General features: G+C 32.5%; 1 non-coding gene across 1 annotated transcript; it reads left to right on the plus strand.

Annotated features, from left to right (window-relative positions):
• Positions 1-11,882: 11,882 nt before the first annotated feature.
• Positions 11,883-11,989, plus strand: LOC148242268 (small nucleolar RNA R71). The gene has a single exon (XR_015815645.1). It is a non-coding gene; the product is annotated as a small nucleolar RNA R71 (small nucleolar RNA).
• The last annotated feature ends 200 nt before the right edge of the window (positions 11,990-12,189 follow it).

The raw sequence follows: 12,189 nt of genomic DNA on the forward strand, positions 1-12,189 counted from the left end.
TATATATTTACAAGTGTTATGCGCACATACAAAATAATATTTAATACATATATATATCTATTTCTATAACTATAGATAACTTTTAATTCTATATGCATTGTGTGCATCAATAGTGCTTTGATTATCCATTATAAGTGCACATGTGAGCTGTATGAATAACTACGTTATATTCTATGCAACATTTTATAATGTACCTCCAGTGGCTAAGTAGGAAAGAAGTTCGTACAATTTTTGTTAACAAATATCTTTTGCACGTAATGAATGCCAAGTTCATTGATCATAACAATTTTCTCATTACTAGTATGAACTATAGATTTATGGGAGCTAGTAATATATATATATATGTTTGTACATCTGTTTAGATAATTGGATGCAGATGAGACTTTGTTGACGTAGACATAATTTTTGCACACTTGGTATCCCCTCCATAAAAAATTGAATGGCATTCAAAATAAACAAGTTGTAGAAGAACTTTATGACCCTCTTAGAATCTATGTCGAAAATAGAAGTATATCTTTAGCCTCATACTAATTAATTTTGATTGCACGACACAACATAAAATTATAGACATAAAATTCATTAATATAAAACTGATAGAAATGAAATTCATTAAGATGTGAAAGAATATCAAATGGTAAAAGTGTATTGTTATCTTTTGAGTTGTTGAATAAAATCAATTGGAAGAGAGTTCATAATAGTTGAAATCAAGAAAAGTGGAAACAAACTAAATTCATTTTTGTAGCAAAGATGTCTTTAAGCTTATATTCGTTTATGCTATTAGTATCCTATATCATAAAAAATGTATCCAGATGGTTTTGCTTCCTCTAAAAAAAAATCTCAAATATAAATCTTGATTTCCTTTAAATTTCTTATCTGTCAAAATCCATAGAGTTGTGTAATAGCTCTTCACTGAAAACTAAATCCATGTTTTATCTTGCTTGAGTATAAAGATTTTCTTAATATTATAAAGGGGTATAACAAATCTTCATCAATTGTCTAGGATATTATAAGTTCAAACAAAAAATTAATATTTCCTATGCATTTAATGCAAAACACAAGTAGATGTAAAATGACTTGATTTTATTATTACTTTTATCATTCTTGTGATAGTACATTATATGTAAAATTTAACCTCGCATGGAGGGTGGTTAAATCAAACTCCACAATCATAAACCCAAAGACAAAAATATTTTGTAGAACCCTGTAGCCTTTCAATACATTCTCCTTTTCCATTATGTTCTTTATAGCATTGTGCCCAACACTTGTCAAGTACACAGTAATTAGGATATAATATTTTCGTACATCACTTTTGACCTTCAACTAGAGGAATAGTGAGAAGAACTACAATCAATTTAAAGTGGAAAATGTTAGTTAATCTTAGCACATAACATTATCTAATTGTAGCTAACTTTAGAAAGTCAATATTTGAACCATCTAGGTTAAGTTCGTAATTCATTAACTATGAGAAAAGTTAAACTTGAATGACTTATGAAATTTTGTATACTTGAGTATTGATTATAAAACATAAAAGCCTATATGAAAAGCAAAAAATATTATAGTAAGTTGTTACTTATATTTTAAAAATATTTTGAGTGTTAGTAGTTGTAATACCCTGCCTATCACTATGCTAAAATGATTAGCAAACTCTATTTATTTGGGTATTTGGCTGCTTTAAACATAAGTTAATTTACGTTGTTTAATATTTCTCGAGATTCGTGATTTCGATCTATTTTGTTTATTAATTTTGTTTTTATTTTTTTTATTTTAAAATATTTTAGGTTATTTTTATATTTCAAAGGAAAAAATTAGAAAAAAATCAAAAAATGGTAAAATAGGAGAAAACCATCTCGCGGGAAAAATCCCGTGAGAAAACTATTTGCCCACACAGGAGTTGGGCACTGTGCGTGCATGCGAGCACAGTGATTGCGGGGTGTGCGCATAGCGTGCACACCCCATCTGCATGTTATCACACATGGGACGTGCGCATAGCACGCACACCCCATCCGCGCACTAGCACACACGGGACGTGCGCACAGCGCACTTGTCCCCTCCCCACACATGCACACACGGGATGTTTGCACAGTATGCACATCCCATCCATGCGCATGGCGCGGATTCAGAACCTGTGCGCACGTCCTACTGCACGCAGACGGGCTGTTCGCGCGTAACTTCGAACACGGACTAGCATAGCACACTGTTTGCACGTTGTCCGCACAGCAAGCCTGAGTGGACAAACCCTATACACCTGGGGCCTACGTGCGCAGCAGTAGGCCTGTGCGCCAGCAGGCTAGCCTGCAGCGTGCCGGCTGGGCACTGCCACCTCGGACAGTTCACCACTATTGCCTTGGGCAATGCACTGCCACCACTAGAGGAGGAAATTTTCCTCCCTCGTTTTTCGTGCTAAAAATCTTTTTCATCTATCTCTTTACTGGATTTTGTCACTTAGCGTGAATCCAATTATTCCAAAATTATATAAATTGCCCTTCCCCTTCCCTTTCTCTCCGCACTTCCCTTTCTTCTATTTTTCAAGATTTAGAGAGAGAGAGATTAAAATAGTGAGAGAAAAATAAAAGGAAAGGAAAAAAGTGAAGAAGAAAACATCAAGATTTTGATAAGGAATCTAGTATTACCTTCGATGTCTTAAGGAGTATTTTTAGATAAGAATATTAATATGATTGTTAGTTTGTCTATTTTGCATGCCTTTACGTTCAAATGAGTCGAATTGTTCTTATTTTCAAGCATGCTATGTGAATTACTGATACTTGATGAATTTGCATGCGATATATGTAATATGTAGTCTGTAATAGCAAAAGTAAAAAGAAAAAAAAAAGAAAAAAGTGGAATGAAGCCTATATGGTTCGAAGTGTATCTGTATTGACATGCATATTGCATTAAGTGTTTCGTTAGGCTTTTTATCTCTGAGAGGTATCTGTTCCCCTTACCCTTTAGGGTATATGTTTTTTTCTCCCTTAGACATAAGAGGACCGCTCCTAGTGGATGACGGTGCTCCCTCTAACGAGAGTAATATCGCACTATCTGTAGGGGTCACTCATGGTTAAGTAATATCGTGACCATAGATATCTGTTAGGACCACTATAGTTGGTACGACCGTGGTCATAGATCTTACCATGGTTTGGCCAGCCAGAAGTGGGCCTGAGCAAATTGCCATATTTGTATCTGATCTGGTCATTCCACCTGGGTAGTTGAAAATCTATATCTTATCTCAAAGATGGAAGTTTGTAACGACTTTGTCTTAACACGAAATATCTGTGCATTTCATTATTTATTTGGTTTTCTCTCTTATTTAGCATGATATGTGTATATTTGATTTTCTATGCTATGTACAATTTTGATTTTTAAATAAATGGTTTCCTTTTCTAATGATGAGTTAGGTCAACAAGGAAGCTAGACAGTGAGATAAAATAATAAATTTTTGAAATCTTATAATGTTAATTTAATACTGTTTTACTTACTAAGCATATGGAACTCACTCTTTCCATTCCCCTCAGATGAGGAGGAAAATGAGGAACCACAGGCAGACCTACCCTTGGAAGTCTATGAGGATCCCGTGGATCCACAAGTCTAAGTGCATGACTGTTCCCACACTCTGATGGATTCCAGTAGCATAGTGAAAGAAGCAACCCTTATGTTTTGTATTTTGTTGCCACATCTGGGCTCAATAATGTATGTATTTGGAACATTATATATATTTGTAAGGGATTTGTTAAGGTTTGATTCTATTGCATAAATATTATCATGCACTTGTTATTCTGAATTTGTATCTGACACCCGTTTGCCTTAATTGGCACCTGGGATGTCATAGTAGTTATGCTTTGAATTGATATTTGGCAAACTTGAGAAAACAAGGACAATAACCAAGAAATGGGTGCAAGGTTGTCTTAACATGCATAGTAAACTATAATTTGTATTAAGCATTTATTCTTATATTTTGAGAAGAAAAGTATTATCAGAGTTCAATGGGTAAAGAAAAGATGATCCTCATTATTTATAAAATAAGGTGGACACTACATACATGTGATTAAAATCAAATACGGAAGGATGTAATCCCTTCTCCATAGCTACGTGAAAATAAATTTGCGGATTTTAAAGTCATTTTTTTTTTCAATTATTTGCTATTTATATCTTTTTATTCATTTAAAAGTAAATATATCTTTGAAATATATGCCTCAGTTTAGAAAGGATGACCAAATCTTTTACTATTGAGGCTTTTCTTGTATACCATAAAAATATTTGACTTTCAACATATTGTCTCAAAGGTAAAAATCTTAAGGAAGTTAGGAATGCAAATTAAATAACTACCACTTTTATAATTTTAAAAGAACCCATGTTTGTTTGCTTGTTTGAAATTAGTATTGAAAAATTTGATAGTATTTTATGAAAATGTGATGCAAACTTTGCTGCTCTAAAATTAATAAAGAAGAAGAAATTAGAACAATTGAATTTCAATATTGTTGTCTTTAGTAGTAAGATGATATACATATTACCAAATTGTTGTAAATAAATATTTTGATTAATTCACAAATATACACTTGGAATGTGTTGTGCAGTTATAGATTAAGAGGAAACTATCATTTATAATGTTTTTGACATACAGACCACTAATTGATATAATTACGGAAAGTTCACTTAGCTGGGCCAGTGTTATCCTCCTAAATTGCGAATGAATATTTATCTTATATCAAAATATAACTTTTAGAAACTTTGATCGACAACAAAAGTTAAAACGAAAATACTCAAGTATAATACCCCTTGCACCCTTATTTATTTTTTTATCATCATAGAAGAATATTTCAGTTTTAATTTCAAAATTAATATACCCCAAACAATTTCCATATAGCTAAACTTATATATTTACAAGCATTATGCGCACATACAAAATAACATTTAGTACATACATATCTATTTCTCTAACTATAGATAACTTTTAATTCTATACGTATTATGGGCATCAAAAGTGGGTAGATTATCCATTATAAGAGCACATGTGATATGTATGAATAATTGCGTTATATTCTATGCAATATTTTATAATGCACCTCGAGTGGCTAAGTAGGAACAAAGTTCGTAACAATTTTGAAGAACAATTATCGTTTGCACGTAATGAATGCCAAGTTCATTGATCATAATAATTTTCTCTTTACTAGTATGAACTCTTGTTTGATGGGAGCTAGTAATATAAATATGTATGTACATCTATTTAGATAATTGGATGCAGAAGAGACTTTTTTAGCATAGACATAATTTTTTCATACCTGGTATCTCTCCTTAAAATTAAATGGCTTTCAAAATAAACTATTTGCATAAGATCTTTATGACCTCTTAAAATCTCTGTCGAAAATAGATATATATCTTTAACCTGTAATAATTAATTTTAATTGAATGACACAACATAAAATGATAGAAATGAAATTCATTAAGATGCGAAAGATCATCAAATTGTAAAAGTGTATAGCTATGTCCTAAGTTGTTGAATAAAATCAACTGAAAGAGAGCTCATAAGAGTTGAAGTCACGGAAGGTGGAAACAAATTAAATTTATTTTTGTGTCAAAGATGTCTTCAAGCTTATATTCATTTAGGCCATTAGTATCCTATATCATAAAAAATATACCCAAATAGTTTTGTATCTTGTAAAAAAAATTTCAAATATAAATCTCAATTTCCTTCAAAGTTCTCATCCGTGCAAATCCATAGAGTCATGTAATAGCTCTAAACTGAAAACTAAATTGATGTTTTATCTTGCTTGAGTGTAAAGATTTTCTTAATGTTATACAATAGTATAAAAAGTCTTGATCAATTTTCTAGGATATTATAAGTTTAAACAAAAAATTAATATTTCCTATACATTTAATGCAAAACATAAATAGATGTAGAATGACATGATTTTTTTATTACTTTTATCACTCTTGTGATAGTATATGTAAAATTTAACCTCGCACAGAGGATGGTTAAATCAAACTTTGTAATCATAAACACAAAGACAAATATTTTGCATAACCCAGTGGCCTTTCAAATATATTCTCCTTTTCCCTTGTGTTCTATATAGCATTGTGCCCAACACTCGTCAAGTACACAATCATTAGGATCTAATACTTTTGTATATCTCTTTTGACCTTCAACTAGAGGGATAACGAGAAGAACTATAATCAATTTAAAGATGAAAACTTTAGTTAATCGTAGCATATAACATTATCTAATTATAACTAACTTTAGAAAGTTAATATTAAAACCATTTACTTTAAGTACGTAATGCATTAACGATGAGAAAAGTTAAACTTGAACAACTTTATGAAAATTTTTGTACTTAAATATTGATTATAAAACATAAAGGCCTATATGAAAAGAAAAAAATATTATACTAAGTTGTTACTTATATTTTAAAAACATTCAGAGTGCTAGTAGTTGGATTTTGAATTGATATTTGGTAAACCTAAGAAAACAAGGACAAGAACCAAGAAATGGGTGCAAGCTTGTCTTGCCATGCTTAGTAAACCGTAATTTGTAGTGAGTGTTTCTTCTTGTATTTTGAGAAGAACAGTATTATTAGAGTTCATTTAGTAAAGAAAATATGGTTCTTACTATTTATAAAATAAGGTAGATGCATCATATATGTGGTTAAACTCAAATACATAATGGATGTAATCCCTTCTCCATATCTAGGTGAAAATAAATTAATGGATTTCTAAGTCAATTTTTTTTTGTAAATTATTTCCTAATTATATCTTTTTATTCATTTAAAAGTAAATATGTTTTTGAAATATATACCTTACTTTGGGAAGGATGACTAAGGCTTTACTTTTGAGGCTTTTCTTTTATAGTCTTAAAATATTTTACTTTCCACATATTATCTCAAAGGTAAAATTCTGATAAGAGTTGGGAGTGGAAATTCATTAACTACCATTTTTAAAGTTTTAAAAGAGCCCTTGTTTCTTGGCGTGGTTTGAAACTAATATTGAAAAATCTAATAGCATTTTACGAAAACGTGATACAAACTTTGTTGCTCCAAATCTTGTTTTCGTACAATAAGAAAAAAAACCATGACCATTAAATATAAATTTTGTTGTCTTTAGTAGTTAGATGATGAACATACTGCCAACATATCCTAAGTAGATATTTGGCTGAATTACCTAATTTTCATAGGAAATGTGTTCTGTAGTTTAGAAAAGAACTCTCATTTATCATATTTTTTATATACAGACGATAAATAGATACAGTTATAAAAGCCTCACCTAGTTGCGCCAATGTTGTCCTCTGAGTTTGTGAATGAATTTTTATTTTATATTAAAGTATAATTTTTTAAATTTTGATTGATAACAAATGTTAAAACTGAAACATTATGATACCTTTTCTTCCTTTGTTTATTTTTCTATCATAAAAAAAAAAATTATTTTTATTTTTAAGTTAAATTTCTAAAATTCTCTTTACATTTTCAATATAGCCAAACCTATATATCTCAAAATGTTTTATACACATGTAAAATAATATTTAATACAGATGTGTCTATGCATGTAAGTATAAACAAGTTTTTGTTTTATATGTATTGTGGATTTTGATAGTGTATGGATCATCGACTATAAATTCATAATATAATTTATAGAATTATCACACTTTATGTTTGAAGCATTAAAAATGTATCTTCCCTGCGGATTAAGTGGGCAAAAAGTTTATCAACAAGAGCATGTAGAATACCCAATCCCAAGGGTTTCCAAACTGTATAATAGTGAGGGCCTCCTTTTATTATACCAATGAAAGAGTTGGAGTATGTCTCCTTCCCATAAAAAAAAACGACCATTCCAATCTTTATAGATTATACCCAATCCCAACCACCCATCTCATCCCACTAAACCATTCTAGTTCAACTTACATACTCCCTGCATAGGTTCTGTGACTTTTCAATGCCACCCGCGCAACAATGTCAAATGCAGAACAGATAAAATTCATTTACAAGTAAATACAAAATACATTCATCCCTTACAAAAGTACAAACAGAGTACACTGAGGCATTAGGTTAACTACTTATAATTACATCAATTATTCTAGTTAACCTACGAAATAAAAAATATATAGCCTTACAAAATAATTCTCTTTTCACACAACTTCTATTGGTCCTCAAACGGATCTAGACATGCTTCTAGGGGCAATCTTGTTTCATCATCTGGGAGGAATGGATTGGGATGACTTCCATATACTTAGTAAGAATAGTAGTATTTTATCAATGCAAACAACATTTTAAAAGTTCAACAATGCAATCATTGAAAATATATTGTTATCATATTGAAGATAAATGTTTTAATTTTGATACTGCTGAAAATTTCACAATACATTATTATTTGAATTTCATTATACTATAATTCTCATTTCTATCCCTTAACAGATCAATCCAATCAATCCAGCGCAATTAGTCAATTCAATAAAGTTATATATCAATTTAGAACAGTCACAATCATTTAGTATAGTACCACTATTCAGACACTCTTTGATAGTCTTATTTGTTCAGTTATTAATTTCTCTTAAGTTGCATTATTTATAGAACTTCGTATAGAACCACTTAAGCCCATATCAACGGAGGGTAGAAGGGATCCCTAAGTACCACTATGAATGGGAAGACAACCAATCAATAATAAAATAGTAACAAAAATTCTACAGCCACAATAGTACTTTGACATAGTGACCCCTAACAGTTCAATCACAAACCTAACTCTCGTTAGAGAAGGATACCAGTACAATGCTCATTCATAGGATAGGATTCACCGATAGTCAATAAAAAATAGTAGTATGGTACCCCTCCATGATAACAGGTAAATGGATTTACCATGACTCTTTTTTGGTTAAGTTTTATTGACTCTGTTTTATTTCCTTGACACTTACTGCTTGTATTAAGCCCTATTTTGCTAGGTCCTACCTTTAATCAAATTACCCTTTTCTTTCCCATTATTTTATAACTACTTTTTAAATTAATTTACCTATTTTTTATTAAAAGTTTACTTAAGTGTTTTATTTCTAATTATTTGTTTCTTGTCAAATTACTATTATGAAAATCTAATTTTTAATATTAATTACAATTCCCTTCATTTTAAAATACTTCTATAGAAAATTCGATTAATTAATCTAATTTTCATTATTTTAGCCCGTTTAATTCAGCTTGAGGGATGCTGGAGTGCAAGCCCACAGAAGGGGCATTTTTACCTGTACGCTCATATGGCACGGACAATGTCCGTTTCCATTCGCTCTCTCGGCGCACAGCGCATGGTAGAACTATCCGACATATTAGGGTGCACTATAGAGGGAAAGTTGTCCTCGTGCTTCCAAGCACCCAGAGTGGATCCCCGTGCACCTTTGCATACAATCTCTCGCATGACACGGGAAGTGCTAGTTTAGACTCTTAGAGTGCCTAGGTGCTTGGTATAGCCTAGATGTCTTCGTGGGGTGCACTGTGCAAACCTGTCTTGGTGCCAATGGATGCATGAATAGGGACTCGCACACGAATCATACATGACAAAGCCATGTCCTACAATTTTTCCTGGGGCTTTGGCATTTGGGTGTCGTTGATAGGGGCATTTTAGACTCTCCCATTGTTTCCCTCGTATTTTCTACCAATTTCCTTTCCTTTAAAATAGTTTAAATCATCATTCATTCATCATTCATAAGCAAAATAATAGAAATCATCAGAATATCGTATTATTTATATTAAAAAAAATGCATAAACACGCACACACCCATTACCAGATGAAAGCAAGCATGCATGGCAATTTTCAAGATATTTTACCGATTATTAAAGCCAAAAGATCACTTGTTTGCATTCAATAGATTATCCCTATCCTTATCTCGTTGACGTCCTCTCCTAAGCCTTGAAAAACCAAGCTCTAAAGTGGAAAAAAACCTACAAGTAACTTGGAGGAAACTTGCATTATTAGCAATAGAATGACACAAATCCTGTGGGCTTTCTAAAGAAATCCCACCACTGGGGTTTCTTCCAGTTGGTTTAGGGTGTTTGAGTTTGTACTTCTTTATCCTAGGAAGCAAAGGGAATATAGAAAAGAAAGGAAAAAGTTGTTAGTTACCTAGATACTTTGAAAAAGGCTGCAGTTCCAAAAAATAGAGCTTCACATGAAGCTATTGTTGATCAAGGTTGAAGAAGATGACTGCATGCAGAGAAAGTGGTTACGGAAGAAGGTGGAAAGTGGGAATAAAAGATAGAGGAAAAGCTTACCTCTTAGGGAAGAATGAAGCATTGAGGCAATTTTAGTTTGCATGGTGGATCATCGTTCGTGAGGTTGCTCGCATAACTCACTCCTCCTTTAGGCCTCTCACTCTTAGCTTTTGAAAACTCTCTCTTTGCTTTCAAAAGTCTCTGATGTGATCCTAGATAGGCCAATAATAATCTCAAAAGTCTAAGATGAGTACACCTTTAAAGGGGCCGAGAATCCTAGCCCAAGAAACAGTCCAGTAATGGCCCAAGTCCTAAATTCATCTAAAGAGGGACTTGAAATTCAATCTAAGTGCCAAAGAGAGAAGAATTAAAAACTCTTATTCACAGGGCCAAGTACCCTACCCAATAAGTACCCAAAAAGGTCCAAACCTTCTAACTAAGTTTAGGTCAAGAAGGGGACAACCTTTGAGGGCCAAAAGTTGCCCAATGAAAGGTCCAACCTAGATCTAATTGGGCCTAACAAGGCAAGATAAAAGAATGGGCTTGAGGCCTATGAGAGAACTCGTGTACTTGAAGAATTGCAAAGAGAGATGGAAGATCATCCTTTAGTCTAAAAAGAGATAGGTTAAAGACCTTTCCGACCAAGGCAGCATTCCACCCAGAAAAGGCCAATCGGCCTTGAGGAGAATGAAAGACAGCATGTGTCGCGCATGTGACCTACCTTTTGCACATGTGTGGGAAAACTCACCCGTATATGCTGGGCCATCACCTGCGTGTGAGCCTCAGTAAAAGGAATATTAATGTGAATTTTTTTTAAATATATAAAGAAACTTAAGGAAATTCTTATCTTTATTACACTTTTTGAGGCGCTGTAAAAATTGAAGGGGTGGCGTATAGGACTTGAGCACAACTTGCTTCTTCTCTTCTTCTTACTCCACCTTTTTTTTTTCAACCTTTTTCTCTTTGGTTCCTTCATCCACTCTTGCATCTGCCAACTACTTTATGCTTCTCAAAGTGATTGATAGAACATTTTCTTTTGAATTCGTCTTGAGGTTACTTAACAAGGTACCTTGAGCTCTCCCATTGATCATGAATGCCAATTACCCTATTTGAATTTCTAGGTTCTTGATCAATGCTTACTAGTTTGCAACATCAATTATTGATTCTGAATGGTTGCTTCAGTCTTTGTTACAAACTCTGTTGTGTTCTATAAATGGCTGTGATCATATCTTCAAGTGAGGGCTTTTTTTCTTGAGGTTGAAATCCTGGGGAAGGTTTGATTATGTTCTATTGATTTCTCCATAAAAAATTTGGATGATTTCTCATCCCAAAATTTGGAGTATGGATTGTATGATGGTCTGCCTTGTCCAGCAATAAAACTCACTTGTTCTGCCTTATGTCTTTGGAAATGGTCTTCAAACAAATACTACACATGAGAATTAACAACATTAACACTCTTTTGATCAATTTTCTTAAATAAAGAATCAATAGTTGAATTAAAAGCTACTAAAGCATCAATCTCATATAATCCAGCATTTTTCATGGGTTGAAGTCTTTCTCTTAGCCATTGATAGTTGTTCATGGCCTTCCAATAACTCATAAGCATCATCTGTGGACTTCCCTATTAAAGCACCTTAAGCTGCTACATAGATTGTGATCCTGGTTTATTGGCTTAATCCGTTGTAAAAGGTTTGGATCAACAACCACTTAAGCAACCCATGATGAGAGGATCTTCTAATTAACTCATTGAATTGTTCCCATGCCTTATATAATATCTCTCCATCCCTTTAATAGAAATTGGTGATGTTATTTCTCATCCTTGTCGCCTTGACTGGTGGGAAAAACTTAGCAAAAAAATTTTGAGTTAGGTCTTCCCATTTAGTAATTGTACCTGCAGGAAGAGAATGCAACCAACTTTTAGTTTTATCTCTTAAAAGAGAAGAAAATAGCCTATATCTGAGTGCATCACTAGAAATACTATTCTGCTTAAAAGTATCACAAATTTCTAAAACAAAATTAG

This window comes from Carica papaya, chromosome 8 (genome assembly GCF_054855325.1).
Source record: "Carica papaya isolate Zhongbai chromosome 8, ASM5485532v1, whole genome shotgun sequence".
Lineage (NCBI taxonomy): Eukaryota > Viridiplantae > Streptophyta > Magnoliopsida > Brassicales > Caricaceae > Carica > Carica papaya.